The 17,214-nt window shown below is 35.4% G+C and overlaps 1 long non-coding RNA gene across 1 annotated transcript; it reads left to right on the forward strand.

Moving 5' to 3' along the window:
• The first annotated feature begins 9,354 nt into the window (after positions 1-9,354).
• Positions 9,355-16,993, forward strand: LOC146763903 (uncharacterized). The gene is made up of 2 exons (XR_014951044.1): positions 9,355-13,556; positions 13,849-16,993. It is a non-coding gene; the product is annotated as an uncharacterized LOC146763903 (long non-coding RNA).
• The last annotated feature ends 221 nt before the right edge of the window (positions 16,994-17,214 follow it).

The following is a 17,214-nucleotide window of genomic DNA, read 5'->3' on the forward strand; positions in this document are numbered from 1 at the left end:
GGTTCTGTCATTTGCCTAATATGTGGAGGAGCACAATTGTGCACAAGGCAAGCAGAGGACAGGATAAACTTTGTGTTATCTAAATCTGTGCACCATTGCATCTCGGAAATGTGCTTAATCCAATTTCTACAGTGAATTAGCTCTGAATTAATTATTAAATTAGAAATCAGAAATCTGTCTCAGGTCTGCATGGGAAACATCTGGAGATCTCAACCTTTGACACAAGATTTGTGAAAGAGTAAGAGCACCTAGTGGTCAAAGAACTGGTGCATTCTAGCTATTCTTAAATCTTCCATGCCACCTTGAACAACTGTAGTGACTAAGTGGCATAAAGTGGAACTGCTGTAATATTTTCCTGGCATACCATAAAGACCAAACTTAACCTCAATTCTTTGGACTTAACAATTACTGGAACTGTGTAGGAAACTTAAAGTATTTTCAGCCAAAGGTGGACCTTTGGAATGAAAAGCTCACTTCTCAGAGGTGGATATAGGCATAGCAGTCTGCCTGTCTACACCTCTTCTCAATGCTTGTTCCGCATGTGGGCTTGGCTGCACTGGACTAAGCATGAAATTTCCAGTACATGGCTGAGCTAGCCATCTTAAAATGGAATTGGCACCAGGTAGGCCTAGTTCTGTGATAACTAAAGAAAACTTGTATTAGGAACTTGTAAGAGCTGTGGGCACCACTGTCAGAACATAACATTATTTAAATGAGAATGCTTGCTTTGCAGAGAACCAGTTACCATGTGTGGTGTTGCAATATTTCTGTTGCAGAGTTAGGTTTTGTATCCTGTGTGGTTAGAGCTCACATATCTCTCATTCAAAACTTCAGACATATTCAGAATGGAGATTAACAGCCCAGAACTTCCACCTGGGTTGGTTGCTCCTGCTGCAGAATAAAGTACATGTGTGACTCATTTGTTTCTCTCTCTCACCTCAATATGCAATTGAACTGCTGTCCACCCTCTACTTTAAACCTTAGTCCAAACAGCACATTTTTTATTCCAAATTGTGTCAGTCTAAATCTCTTTTATTTTAGAAACATAAGCACTGTATTAATGGAATATTTCAGATTTGTATTTACTTCTTGTCCCACTTCTTGCTTATACTGAATTGACTAATTGCTGTTTCTCTTAGAATATTTGAATTAGAAACATAGCAGACATTCTAAGCAGAGTTGTACTCAAAATCTTTTTGATGGAGTTAAAATAGGTTGACCATAATGAAGTCAAGATCACCAATGCAAGAGTAATTCAACCAAAATATATAACGCAGCATGCTTTGAAATGCTGTCATCTCTCTTCACATACAAAATGTCCAAACTGACTAGATTCAATATGCAGAGTGATAAATAATAACATCAACTGTCTGCATGAGACTGAGTTCTTCTAGGCTGAAAAGTAATTTTCATATGCTGTTTCTAAGAAGTGATATAATGGACTAATTGGATATGAATTTGGGATAACATGTACTGTATACAAAGTAGAGCTTGAGATCTGCAAGATGAGAAATAAAATTACAATTGGCATAAATTCTATCAGTAAGGTGTCCAACAGAAACTCATGAGGTTTGGCTACAAAGGTTCATATCCTACATCTCCTTTAGCTATTGTCATGCAGGCCTTCTCTCTTAAGAATGAAACTGGAAGAGAAGAAAAGGGATATGAGTCCTGCATCAACTACATTTATTTACCTGAAGATTTGGACTCTAGCCTTATACAAAGCATCCTAGAAACTCTCTTGTCATCAGTGTCTTCCATATTTACTGTTTTGATGTAGAAATTTCAAAGGAGTATTTCATCTGCTTGATGCTCTGACTAGGTAAAGGCCATGTGCTAATGGAACCCAAATAGACCTTTAGCCTTTGTGTGGTTATGTAAAGGTCACACTGGTTTGTACAAACCCCTCTACTTTTACAGCACCACTATCTGCTTGTTGTCTTGTATAAAAGTGGGGTCTCTAATGACTTCTTCTGCAACAACAAACAGTGGGACCATTACTTCAACATTTTTATGAGGCATAGAGCCTGTAATCTCTGTATTGAGAAACATGAAAATGTGATGTATGCAGTCTTCAGCTAGTCACAGCTAGATGCCTCAGAGAAGGATACACTAAAAATAAGGTGAATGAAGTGAGCATTTGGTTGTTTTTGTCAAATACAGGTGTCTTTTAAAGCAAGATTTTTTTTTCCAAAAAATGCTGCAATGTGTATTTTAGATTTCATTTGCCTACAGATAATAGGAAGATGATTAGTCAACTACACAATCATAATATTATAGGTAGTGGGTACATCCTACTACAGTTACAAGATCTTACAGAGTTTGTGAAAGGTGGTATCCATATCAGAGACAAGCTCTTTCCTGTATTGGACTGTGATTGTAAGTGTTCCCCAAAATCAGGTTTTGAGTGTAGTTCAGATGTAGCAAACCTCATGGGAACAGTGTGTGGATTAAAGCTGAAATTTTAAGATTAAAGTGGTGATCTTTATCCTCTTGATAATACAGAAATTCAATAGATACCTATCTTCCAGGACCAGTCTTAATGAATTGGTTTGGCTCAGGAACCACAGACATGCATGTTAAATTCATTCAGTAAGCTGATCATATTTAAATATTAACAACAGATTTAGCCTTCTCATTCTGCCACAGTTAGTTGACTTTGTGATAAAAAATAGAAAAAGAACTATTGAACTTCTTGAGGCCTACAATATTGCAGATCTCCAATCAAAACCAGGATGAAATTGTGCTCTATGCAGTGACTATTTTTGTCAGCCTTAGGAAAAAATAGAAAGATGACAGATAGTTCCAGATTTTACTGAATGTAAAATCACCTTTTGGTCATACCTTCATTGTGGCTCACATGGCTCGGTATCTGGTAGATTCTTACATCCATGTAACACTGCGGGACATTGAAGCATTTTAGAATCCCATTCTCTCTTAAACACCTCAGTCTAAATGTTTGTTCCAAGTTAAGCATTAAAGCTTAAAACTGTAAATCTTCACAAACTCTTTCCAGGAGCTTTGAGAGTAGATAAAGCTGCCTATGATAACACAATCTTTTTCTCCATAATGACTGGGTTTTGCCACTGAGGTAGGCAGAATAACATTGTGGTGACCAAAGCAAGTATTGATTACTAATGTATTCCCTGACACCTTCTACAGATGGTGGGACTTTTTGTCTTTGTGTTCTTCAGCTCAGCTCCTTTGCTGTTTAGGTAGCTCTGTATTTTAATGGTAAAAGTGCTGTCTGCAGTGTGACTTACTAGCATACTTGATTTGAAATATAACAGCATTCAGATTATATTATCAGAGTAGATAAAAGTTTGAAAAGTCATGGAAATTTCAACTTTTTAATGCACAGTGTTCACCACAGAGTTTGCTTCCCTGAAGGTACATATGTAAAAATGCTGTGAAAGAAGCAGCTAAATTTCATCCAGAAAAATGCAAAGTATTCCTTTGCCAGCTCATCATTCTTGCCAATGTACTGACACACAGAAAAGCACTGTATTGTTTGCAGATCCATGTAATGCATACCAGAGCACTAGCTGAAATTCTTTGTGGTTATAGGTAAAACATGTGTGCATATGTTGGCGGAGCTAGTCTAGTCTGACAGGTAACACCTTGTGTATATTTGTTACTCAGAGAGTTGTCACATCTACAAATTCTGACCAGATATGGCTAAAAACATTTTTAATTGAGAGACTAATACCCTTTCAAGCATTGAAATTCTTACCTGGCTTTTAAACCATATGATTTTACCTGAGCAAGGCCTGAGTAAAAGCACAGTTCTGCATTCAATTGCTGTTTCATAGCAAATAAGTGGAATACAATCTCTTTTCTCCATAGTCACCCCAGGTATGTCACAAAACTAAGTAATTGTAAGCATTTAACATCTAAAAGATAAAATCAACTAGAGAAAATTATAATATTGGGGAATAAAGTGAGAGAGAACCCCTCAAAAGACTTTCCAAACATAGAGTAATTGTTGAAATACAGTTTTCACAGAGACCTGAACAGGGTATTCAGACGACAATGAAGTCCGTGTTAATGGGTGAACGTTGGTGCCCTTATAAGACAGAATCTTACCTTTCTGACACCTCTGAAAACCTAAGTCTGCTGAAATCAAAGAATAGCTTGTTTTTTGAAGATTTTCAGAATTTTGCAGTGCATCACAAAACCATGGGTTTACAGCTTCACTTCTGTAAGATATTTGGAAAAAAGTTTGCTTTATGCAATTATTTATGCCAGCAGCTGAAGCTAGGAAGCAGTTTCAAGTGAAATAGTGTCATAACATAGCATGTGCTCCAACAGAATATTGTCCTAATTATTCCTGAATTACTCTAACAGATTTTTCCCCCTTCTCTTGAAGAAAATTTCTTCAATTTTGTTGTTCTAATGGTAGGATATTTTTTAATATAAATTCCCATTTATACGATTGTTTCACTTTAAAATTCAGATTAAAAATAGGACTGCTGATATCTTAGAATAGTATTCTGAGGAATGCAGTGGACTGGAGCTCATGTAGCTTGTGCCTTTTTGGTTTTGAAAATAAGCAAGCTGATTTTCAGTTGCTAATTCTTCTTTCAAAGTTTTATTTCTCTACTGCTGAGTTAGATTCTGAGTAATTATTTTAAAAGACAACAGTAGTCTTAATTAATGTGTAAGATGAAAAAGCAGCTTATAATCACTTGGTCTTTGCTTAAACATAGTAAATGGAACAACTCCAAATATAATGATTGACTTTCCCAGAAGATGGGAAAGGACAAATATGTTCACTCTTGAGGCAGTTCACAAGTAGAAAAGAGTGTGAGATGAGAGCTTACTTTCTTCAACTAGCATCTGTAACAGAGATAAACAACTGATCCAAATGCAAATAGTTGATTCTCTGGGGGAGACAAAAACTTTGGAAAAAAGTCTGGGAAATTATTTATCCTTGGAAAAGATACTTTTTGCTAAATTTCCATACAAAGAAGATGATCAACTCTACCAGCTCTGTTGATTGCTATCAAAACGAGGAAATAACCCAATCACTTTATGTCTTCCTAGACTTGCCACATTTTTCCAATTATAAAACATTTACATTTCATCAAAGCCAGAAAGCAAATGATAACATTTAGAGGTACTTCTAAGCAAATCTTAGCTCCTTCTGTACCTGGTAGGTAAAAACTCTTGGCGTGATTCACTGAATGTGTTTGTAGTTACACAGAAAGAAAAGAAAGCTACTTGTTAAATTCTGTGGCATTTAAGTAGTCCCTGAAAATTCTGTGTTCAGTTTTGTGATGCTGTAACATTACCCATGTTTTCTTCTGCTCTAAGCACAGCTAGTGAAAGAAGAATAACACATTGTTTAATTGTCAATAGTCTTATCATTTAACGGGTAGCTTTTGCAATAGGAGTTTTTACAGTCATTTCATATTCAAGGCTTTTTGTATATGGGTCTCATCAGGAAGTGAGTGAGACAATAAGAATTTGGAATTGTGGCACCAACATTCCCAGACACATTTCTTTATTCCATATGGAGAAAAAGATGCTTAAAAACATTTGCAAAATTACAATACGTTTTCCAAGTGATTTTTTCCTGTTAAATATTTTAACCAAAATCAGACATATGTGGCTAGCTACAGAAACAAGGCTTGTCACTGCCCCCCTCCTTCCCTGCCCTTAACCACACATATGTTTGAGAGTTTGAAAGAATATCATTGTTGGGTAAATCCTGAGATCTCACCAACAAAGCAATTCTTGATGAGTGCTATAGACATCTATAGCCCCCTGAAGTAGCTCAAGCAGCTAACAAGTCTGCAATCACTTACTCAGGAGGATTACTCTTGTTCTCACTATCTTAGAAGAGCCATAGTGTCCTGGTATCCAAAATGGCAAACTTAAGTGTAATTAAGTAGTGCACACTTGGAAATTTAGCTACTCTCAAAAATATAGGGTTAAGTAAAAGACATAAAATCCAAACTTCTCCAATTTTTGTACTTACTTTCTGATTTGTATCCCTAATCTGCCAAAACCAGGATGTGAGGATGGGTATTTAGGGGATCAACCACAAAAATTCAAGTTCTGTGTTAGAGATGAAATATATTTATATACCAACCAAGGAATCCCAGGGAAGAAGATTGACTCATTATTTTTCTGGCAAATTGGAAAAGTTACCTAAGTTAAAGTTACCTAATCCTCCTCCTTTTTTGTTTGTATGTTTGTTAGAAAGCATAAAGTAAAAACTGAACTGCGATTTACAGAATTTTGGTATTTTTTCCTGGTCCTTCCGTCTCACATTTACACAAACATAGAAGCAATAAATTTTGCCTATTCCCAGACCTTTGTGGAAATGAGTGAAGTAAAAACACTATGTTGCTCAGCAGACAAAAACTTCAAGTCACTTCACAGCTAGCCTTTTTTACAAATACAAAATATTGGGTACAAAGGGACATCTGCTGCCAGCAAGAGGCAGTGCACGGAAAGCATTTGAACATTGAGTTCATATTGAAGGAAAGTAAAAGTTACAGATGTCATCAACCACTGCAACTAAATTATTTTTAAAGTATATGGAACTTGTGTGGGATTGGTTACCAGACTTGATCCTCTACAAAATACATCAACGGATAAAAGGCAAGAGTAATACTAACATACTTAAAAATCTGCTCAATATGGAAAGTGTGTCAGGGCAATTGTCAGGGGAATTTTAGATTGGGGCACAATGATATTTCACTGGGAAAAAAGTGTACTATTTATTCTTGATATCTAATTTTTAGTTGTGTAATTTTAATGAAACACTGTTATGTTAGTTTTCCATTTGGAAAATCTGTACCTCACATTAGACAGCTGCTGAAGCTTCTTTCAAACATACATTTCTCTATTTTTATAGTGTTTATTCTTTAGGAGGTTAAGAAAAAATGCATTTCTGATCAATAAGGATATTTCTATTTATCTGGGGCATTTAGTCTATAAGTCAAGAAACAAACAATGTCCTATAAAGACAAAACTGAAATATTAAATATAATTGTGTTGGCCATATCTGTCATAAGGATTTCTCAAATATCTTTTGACTTCTTAGTGCAGTACATTGTCAGTGTGTTCAGGATCTCAACTATAAACACTCTCTCATGTGCTTTGTTGATGAAAATATTGTAGCAGTTGGGAACTGCTCAAGCTTGGCTAGTTAAAGCAATTTCAGAGAAGGCAAATCAAAATAATCATGGAGATCAGGAAAAAAGTGAAAAACATACCAGAGCTCTGACCTGTATGGACTGGCTCTGTTTAAAGAAATCATATAAAACAAAAACAACAAAGAAACCAACCAACCATACAAAAAACATACAAAACATGAAGGAATGTAGGAGAAGGCTCAGCATGCATCCCCTATTTTCTAGACTGCATCTATGATTTAATGTATTAATGACAGAAAAAATTTGCATGTACCACAAATTTAGACTACCATACACACTGTACTTAGATCATACCCTTAATAGTGCTCAGAAATTTAACATTTCCCTGCTTGGTGCCTTGCACCAAGTCCATAGGTAATTGTGTCTCTGGTTTCCACCTGGAACCCTGGCTATTGGAGCTTTATCTCTGATCCTGACACTGCTGTGAATGGGATAAGACCATCTCCACCCACAAGGTAATACTGTAGTTGCACCAAGAAGAACCTTGAGGTTCTTCTGCCACCCACTAACAGAACACTGCTGACTCAGTTTGTCAGGATGATTCTGAAAAAATTTCCATTTTTTGGTCCAAATCTCAGATAAGATAATTTTTCACCTGGCCCACAAAAAAGCCCCACCCCATCAATAAAAGCAACCACCGTGAAAACAGAACTCTTTACAGTACATTTCCTCCCTGAGGGAAGAATGAAAGTACAAACAACATATGGTTGATGTTAGCCATGCTGTTTTAAGCCCTAGCAGAAGCTCAGACAGCATGGGAATAGGTGCTGAGTGAGAACGCACAAGCAGTAGAGAAGTGGTGTTTGAGTAATTTCTGAGGGGGGTTGCAAGTGCTGAAATGGAAAGACACACTAATCTTGCAGAAAACACTTTTGCTGGGATTATAGGGAAATAGACTGTTGAAGAGGGAATTTAACATGTGGTGAATAATCCATTACCTGTTTTTTATTATTCTAGTTACACAGTTGCCCCTCAAATACTTATTAGCTGTTTAATGAACTTAAATTTAATATAAAAGAAAGGCTTTTCTTTATTTTCATTTCTGGGCTTTTTGAGGGAGGAGTTTGTCGGTTTTTGCAGGAACAGGAGATGTTGTATGTTTTTGCTTTTAGCATTACTGATCTATGTTCAAGTCAAGGGATTAGTAAATATTTTAGCTGGTGAGGAAAAGATTGCAGTTGTCAAATTTCATTTTTAATATTGAGTGGATGCCATAAGGAAAACCAAATTATAATTCTGGGCCCAGTTTTGGGGGGATTAGACAGTAAAGACAGTTTTCTATTTTTATGAAACATGTTTTGTATTTTCTTATAAGTAAGTAAACAGGCAAGTCTTAAAGCAATGAATATCCCTCAAAGGATTATCTCTTATTATTGCTCAAACTGCCAATTATATTACGCTGTTGAGCAATTTTTCTATCAGAGTTTTAAAACAAAACCAACTAATTTATGGAAAAAGATCAAGCCAGTGCTGACACTATTTCACTGGAAAAAAAAAATAATTCCTGTATCTGATACACTATCCTAGATTCTTCCTGTGGCTAGTCAGTTATTCCTGACTGTTCTGCTGTGAAGAATGTTGTCTTAACCATGAGGTCTTCCCTTGCTTCTCACTGTTCAATGTCCAATGTTCCTACTTTTTGTCATCTCTGATCACCCTCTCAGGTTTAATAAAAATGTCTTACTACAGCTTGACCCCCACATGAAAATCTTAGTTTGCATATATGTGTCTTCTGGCTTCCTCCTCTTTGACCTCCTGCAAAACATCAGCCCAGGACAACAGCAATTTCTGCACTCAGTTACGCTGTGAACAACAGTGTTGTGACTATTTTTTTCGAGTCCTTTAGAAGTGCCACAGGTATGTCTGACCCAATGCTTCCTAAAAACATCAAGTTATATTAGTACTAATCTTACAGTCATGGGATACTACATATGCAAAGCAGTGACTTAAAAATATTTTAACTTTGGGCTGGTTAGCTAAGGACAGCCATTTATGCTAAATGCACAAGTGCTTTTAAACAATACTGTGCAAAAGAAAAATGACAAAGTGGTAATATCCCATTGTCAGAGAGTGTGAGTAGAATTGGAAATCCTTGGTTAATTACAAAAAGTGATGTCTATAATTCAGATCTGAGCTACACCATCACCTTATGAGAACAGAGCATGATGTGTCCTTGTACACTTACCATGTGTATGTACACAAATCAGCCAGGAAACTGCAGATACATATGTTTCCTTACTACTTAACTATCCTGGGTAGTCCAGTAGAAAAATTCAGGTAACTTCTCTGAGCTGTTTTGTAGCAGTGATTCCACAGCAAATAACCTCCAAGGTTTTTTTGTGGTTTTTTTTTTTTTTTTTTAATTTCAAATCTCAAATTATATTAAAAGTTTATGTCTTTGAATTTAACATCCATCCTGATATAAATATTTCTGTATTTAAATTTAATTGGTATCCTTTGACATTACAGTATAACTTTGAGACAAAAGAAGTTTAAATTTAGTGCTGCTGGTATTTTTTTCATGCTGTAATATAATATGGTGGGAAATAGCAACAGTCACTTGGATGGTGTCCATCTAAGATATATCTGGGTGATAACAGCAAGGTGTCTGGTTCTTACACAGCTGAACAGCTGGCTTCCCCATAAGCTAGTTTGCCATAATTATATTTTTTTCTTTACACAAAACAAAATACCTGTGTCTACTTCACACAGGTCTTTGATTAGCTTTGTACAGCAGCCTTGTCATAGAAGAAATCTGCAAGTACTGCAAAATGTAAGGCGTTTTATGCAAACATGAAACAATTTTTTTCATTGCCCCATCTAAGTCTCCAGAGAGAGCATATTCTACACCATGTCAGCATAGCATATTTTTGCTGGCTAGGCAGCTGCTGTTCTGTGATGATTTTGGTTATAGAGACCAGTCTGTCTCCCTCACCCTGGTAATTATGCTCAGCTGTTGACACATTGGTGCCTTGGATTGCTACCTGTTTGGGGCAGGGATCAGCTGGCTTTATTTGGGGTTCTTCTCTAATTATATTATAAGGAGTGAGCAGCAAAGGCCTGTGTGCAGTACTGCAGTGTAGGTGCAGAAATACATCAATGGGAAAGTGCTAAAGGATCAGCTATTTATCAGCTGTTCTTGTAGATAGCTACACAAGTTAGGCATCTGTGTGCCTTTACACCTGTAAATGAGAAATTAGTTTCTCTTTTGAAAAACTAGAGTCTGTACTTCAGATGACACAAACATTTTATTGCAGTGCTTAAAAAGAGAACTTCCAAAAGCTGTTGGTCTTCCTTATCTTCCCAAATGCAAGGGCTGGCAATTAAGAAAGTCAGCATGGTCTATGAAATCTCTGATTGTTGTGAAGCACAACCTCATTTTTTGCATTCACCCACTTTTTTTCTCACTCTTTTTTATTTTCCTTTTGCTGAGCATCTGAGAAACCCACCAAATATGATATGATTTCATTGATATAAGGAGAACTCCAAATATTTATTAGGACAGTTAAATTCTTTTAACTGTTTGTAAAACTCAACTTTATCCTACCAGTATGCTCAATTTTATTCTGCCAATATGATCTCAAATATCAGGTGCCTTGGAGGCTATGGCTGTGGCAGAACTGATCATCACCGTCTTTTCTGTGCCAGTCAAAAATGCACACCTAGCTGCTACTGAATTTCTGCATATTAAAATGGCCAGTGTTGAGTAGCCTTTACTTCCCGGACTGGAAATTAGTGGTTCATTCCTCATCCGTATATCTATTTGAGCCAGGCACTAACCTGTGGAAGTTATGGTAAATTTAGTTATTCTGCTGCAGTTTAATCTACCAGTGTTCATAAGTAAGCACACATCTATGTGTGAATTACTAAAATGAAGAATGCCGTAGCTGAAAAGCTGGAAATGTTTGTGCTACCTAGTCTAATCTAAACACAGTCATGATTGAGGAGCTAATAACAAGGTGTAAGAGTCAACATAGAGAAATGAGCAGACTCTAAATTCAATTGTATTGACAGTCTTTCTCAAAAAAAGTCTCCCTTGGAAACTTCTGCAAGGAAAGATGTAATTAGGAAATTATTAGAATGATATAATGACATTGTTATCTCCTATTTCTATGGTTACTTCATAGTTTGAGGAGGACGAAATGTTACTGACAGGTAATAACATGCATGTGCATTGACAGTTGACATTTCTATCTTACAAGCTTTCAAGCTTGCTGATTCAAATTTGCTAAACTCATTCACCATTCATGCCGGTAGTACACTAGCTGTTTCAGGTTTTTAAAATTTGTTATCTTTTTTCTTATGATTTTCCACTGTACCTCAATTGTATTTTAAGCTATATTAAAAGAGATTGATCTAGTACTGGTAGAAAAATTAACTGAAATTATTGGGTCTGGGTAGAATTACGAACTCTTAAGCTGAGTCACTCAAATATTTATTTCATTAATCTTTTTTTTTTTTTCTTAAAAACTCTGCAAAAACAACAATGAATTTACTTTACCTCAGGATTAACTAAGTATTTTTCTATAAAATTGTTGTGATAATTTTGGCCACTAGAGAGCAGATTTGCATTGTATAGAGTAATGCATGCTCACCTGCGATGTAAAAGGCTGGGAACAGCATCCTGTGAATAGAACTTGGTAATATGCATATATTAATACTATTAATATGCATCGATTAATAAGTAACTATTTTAAAAGTATTAATGATTTGTTTATTACTATTAATAGTATATTAATACGTTTTAATGGTCTTACTATTAATAATTATTAATATGCATATATTAATACTTTTCTTCTGAAAGCTACTTTAGATTCTTTACTGATTATTATAAATTGTTTCTTTCAGAAACTATAGTGGTTAAAAGTTACATGCATTTGAGCACTTCAATAAAATTCTACAATTCTCTTCACATCAACCTGAAATTCAGGAAGGAATAAAGCACTAATTCATACTATTTCAAGTATACTATCCTAGTAAATGTTGTATGAACTAATCGAAAAAATTATCATAAATTAGTTTATGTCTAATTCTTAAATGTTTCACTCTCTTAAATCACCTTTCCTTTGCTTGGACATTCTATTAAGGTTTATTTAGGAGCAACTTGGACCTTTTGGCTATTGAGGTATTGCAAAGTACCTATGGTGGGGCAGGACAGGGCTTTCACATTTGTTTTCAAGCTTTCTGACCATCTGAAAGGAGCAAGAAGTTGTCAAAAGCAGAAAAGGAAAGCTCAGAAATCCTGTTGTATGTTCACAGAACTGTAATATTCAGAGGGTAACTCTGAGTGTGTTAAAATGAGTAGTTGTGCTAACTCTTTTATAAAATCGTTGTAAACCCAAGATTTACTGCCAGGCAATTACCCTTACATGTATTGCATCCTTCAGCTGAGGACATAGATATTAAAAGTGATACTTAGTATGTATTTTGAGATACAATTTTGATATATATTTTGATATATATTTTTCATAACAATGTGTATTTTTAAATACTTCAAGATGTTTTTCTTGCTTCATGAGCACACCATGGAGAAAAAGTGCTGCTGAACAAGGTCACAAACGGACACGGCTGGTGCAACAACCAAGATTCAAGGGCCAACAGTGATTTATCCTCTACATTACTCTGGTTGTACATACTCATATATTAGGTTCTACACATGCAGTTTGCTAGCTGAGTTAGAAGCCAAAGATACAATATCCTGTGATCACTGCAGGATGCTTGAAGACCTCCAACAGTTAATTCTTTTTCTATTTAATGTTCTTTGTTGTGTTCCATCAACTCAAATGCATGTACAGGTCATGAAAGGCAGTATTATAGCTATGAAGATTTGAAAAAACTATCTATATCAGAAGTAGGGAGTGTTTTAAGTGTCCTATTATCTCATTTAAGATTAGCTTATAGGTTCTAAGTACAGAGAATCTAGCCTATGTAACAGTTGTGTATCTCTTTGAGACATGTGGCTTGAATGTTAAGAAACACAAAAATTACAAATTAAATTTTAATCACCTCTGAGTTATGTGACATATCCCTTCTGTGAGGGGATTGAGAGAAACATCTATTTCACTTAATCTTGTTATACTCAAAAAATGGATGAATATATTCTTGGACATTTTCACCATATGCTTGTTCTGTGTTTTGGCTGAAGTGACTATGGAAAAACAAATTAAACTGAGTTGTGTAAAACATGACTAGGAAGAGAAATTCAAATGCATGTCCTCAGAAAACTTCAGCCATAAAACTTATGTAACTCAGACATTCAAAAATGCTTCTGCATGGAATCCATTCCCCCAACTATACTCTCACTATTTTTGCCTTTGTGATATCTGCTTGCTACTGGAGAACAAGATGATGGGAAACAGAAAACATCTCTCTCTACTACCCAGACAGGTACAACTTCTTGGCTGCTATACTGTACATAGAAATTATATAATTGTTTTTTAAATACTAGGGCTTAATAATATCCTAATATCATTTAAGCAGGGTTGAAGGGTCCTATGAGTAAAATAGAAGAATAATGAAATCCGGTTCTCTTCTGCTTTTCAGAAAGGAGATATGAGAATGATCAGCTATGGCTCAGTCTTGTCATATGAGGTGCAATGATATGATGTCTCATTTGCTTTCTTCCTAAATAATCAAACAGTATGTTCACCTTGTCATTCCATGTGGTTTATTTTCCTAGATCTCCCTAGAGTTTCAAATATACTAGAAGACGTCACTGTCCTTGTCTAGCAATTTCTCCATCCATAATGGGGATCTGAGTATTCTGCAACTAGCACCACAATCATATCCCTTGCTGATGTCACCTTGATGATGTCCCCAAGGGTTCACTGAGACAAGAACAGGACTCCACAACAGCTGCTGGCAGAATCTAGTTCAGCAACTCAGGCAATGGCTGTTTCTATTCCTTTAAGGCAGTTACATCATTATAAACATTAAGTAAGGGGATAAGCTTCAGCAGAATTTGTGCCTACTACTATATCTAGCTTAGCTATGCTGGGACTCTCAACTGGATGTACATGGTATGGTTTAAGTATCATCCCTCTGGTTAATTGTCATGCATTCAGCCCAACTACCAGGAAGGCAGAATGGTCCTAAGCATAGCCAACTCATCAGAAACCAGCTGATCAGAAACCAGCTGTTACTCGGAAGTTCTTAACACAGTATGAAAACGTGTTAGGTGTAAGTCAAAGTAGTATTTCTTGGGGCACTAATGAAGTCAGATTTATAATGCTGAGTAGGCAGTGTATTACTGGGCTTAATTATAATTACAGTATGTGCAACTATCATTTCTTCCCTACTTTATCATTAATGACAAGAAAGTGGGACAAAGAGGAAGTGTTCTCTGATCAGTGGTTTTATAACTGCAATTCTATTTATTGCCATCAACACAGTGGGAAATTCTGATTTTTCATATCACAGAAATGGACAAAAGGACACAAAACACAACTTCCTCCTCAAATTTAATAATTCAATATTAAAATATTTAATATTGAATGCTTTAGTCTGTCCAGCTGAATTTCCCAACATTTACATATTTGCAGAAGCTAATATGCTAAGCCTTATGTTTTACTTCTGCTGACAGAGTACAACAATTTTTTAAAGGCTGATAGGAGTCAAAATATATCTTCTACCATTTGATTGAAAAAAATTCAGGCTAGATTAATTAACTATTTGGATAATCACATTTACAGCCTAGACAAGTTGCACAGGGTGATGCTAAGCACTGAGATGCAGTGGATCATGGAGAGTGGACCAGCATATGCAGTAAGTTTTGAAGCTGGCTGGAGTTCTTGCATCTCTTCCTTCTAATCCATATGCAACTTTTTCTATCCTCCTTAGTATAGTATCCCTCCTGTTTAGCATGGAAATGCCAAGATCATACACCCACAGATTTTTGAAAAATAGATCTGTAACTAGTCAGAAGCTTCTGCTTATTGCAGGGAAGTGTGATTTCTTCCTGTAGCGTCAACTCCTGCTGTGCCAGAATGATCTTTGAGAGTCAGGGGGGAAATAGCAGAGGCTATTTTAAATGTTGTAATGTTAATCAAAAGCTACTATCCAGTACCTAGTTCCAACTGAGAGCAGTATTAAAGTATTTCTTATTCTTTCTAATAAACCCCTGCTTTTCCTATGTGCCAGAAATTTTGTGCTTCTCTCTCAGGACACATGGTTTCACAATGTGAAAGAGTACATGAAACAATATGTGAAACAGCCTCTGAATAACAGCACTTAAAAATTATAACTTTGTCTTTTTTCATGGAGTAATGCTCTTCAGGAGTACCTTCAAAGAGTGGCTAATATTAACATCTTGATGTATTTCTAGTGTTAAGGTGCCAAACTGCAAGGATAGACTAGCAGTGAAATGTATAAATATTGGAGTGTATTAAATAAATATGTTGCAGATGTTCAAATTAAATTGGAATAGATAAACTTTAGTTAATAAGATTTATGCAGATTATTTAGGCTGGTTGAAGATTGTCATGTATGTTCATTTCTTCAACTAGAGAAGACTCCAGCAGAAACTTAAATAAGGATCTCAGCCATTTTTGTTCTTCTCTAAAGGTCTTCAGACTTCAGCTATAGTAAATATATATATTTAGTGCTGTACTTTCTTACAGCACTTATGACTTTTTTTAACCTTATGTTGATGTTAGATAAAAGAAGGTTTGTTGTGTATGTGATACTGCTTTTGAACAGTAATGAACAGATTAGCCTGGAGATCAGGAGAATGAAGTTGGATTCTCAGCACAAGTGAATATTTCTAAGTTTCAATCTCACTACTTTTTCAGAGAAGTGCAAGTAATTTTATTTCCATGGTATGACACATCATAAGATTTTGAGGTATTCACATGCTAAAGAAGCAGAAAAAATATTTAATATTGAATGCAAAATTTAAATATTTGCACAGAAGAGCTAGGAGACGATCATTATTCTCTCTTCACCTTGCAAATGTTCAAGGATGTTGAAATAAGTGCCCTATATTAATGTGAGAAGAAAAATACCCACACACTCTATGTTTCCCACAAATTTTCTTAGTATTCATAGCCTACAAAAAGAAAATTGTAGTTTTGTTTATCTGACATATCAGTATATTTTCACAATGTTTTCAAATAATAACAGCAGTATTTCTGAAATATTTCTGTCCTAGGACAACTTCAAATAAATAAGTAGTGTTTTCTGCCATTACAAGCAGTCATATTGCTAGGACACTTATTTTAATTCACTGTTTATTCACTTTTATTCACTTATTTATGTGAGTTTAAATTATATACATTTTCCCCTGAAAATAGAATCTACAGCATTGTTTTGCCCTGTGTCTTAGACTTAAACAGTTGCTTAGTATTGAAGTTATTTGGTTCTTTAAGTAGAGCTAATGAACTCCTCAGATGTCATGGTCTTTTTCCTTTGAAGATAGTGGAATAGTTATTTTTAAACTAGTAAGATAATTAAAAAGCACTGTGAACTTCCTTTCAAATTATTCCCATTTAATTTGTCCATGTAACTTCTCTGCTCTTTTTATCATTTGTCAAAGACACATGATACTTATTGTACAATAATGCTTTTGAAGAAATTTATTAGATTTCTGAAAGTGATTGCATAAAATAAAAGACCCTCTGCCTCTTGGGGCTCATTCATAACCAGAACATAAGTTGAAAAAATTTTCTTGTTTTAGACACCTCTAAAAATGTCTGTGTGTCACAAAGTCAATTCTGCTTTGTCTTGCCCAGTTGACTTCCAGAAGAGACCTCGGAGGAAGGGCAAGACTCTATATTGGTAGTTATGGGAAAGTCTCTAAAAACTTGCATTTAAGCCCCTAAATAATGGTTAAACAAAAAAAAAGAAAAGGAAAGGAAAAAAAGTCCTTATGGGCAGTAATGTCCTTTACTAATTAAATGGTTTACATTTGTGCAGTGTGAACGATTCATTATTATAATTCCTTTATGTAAACTTTGGAAAGAGAAGATAAATGCTTATTTTCTTACCATTGAACTCACTTTAACCAGAGATCTCAAATGTTTTAGCTTTTTGGAGAATCCAGGGCTCT

Source organism: Lonchura striata, chromosome Z, assembly GCF_050655825.1.
Source record: "Lonchura striata isolate lonStrDom1 chromosome Z, ASM5065582v1, whole genome shotgun sequence".
Lineage (NCBI taxonomy): Eukaryota > Metazoa > Chordata > Aves > Passeriformes > Estrildidae > Lonchura > Lonchura striata.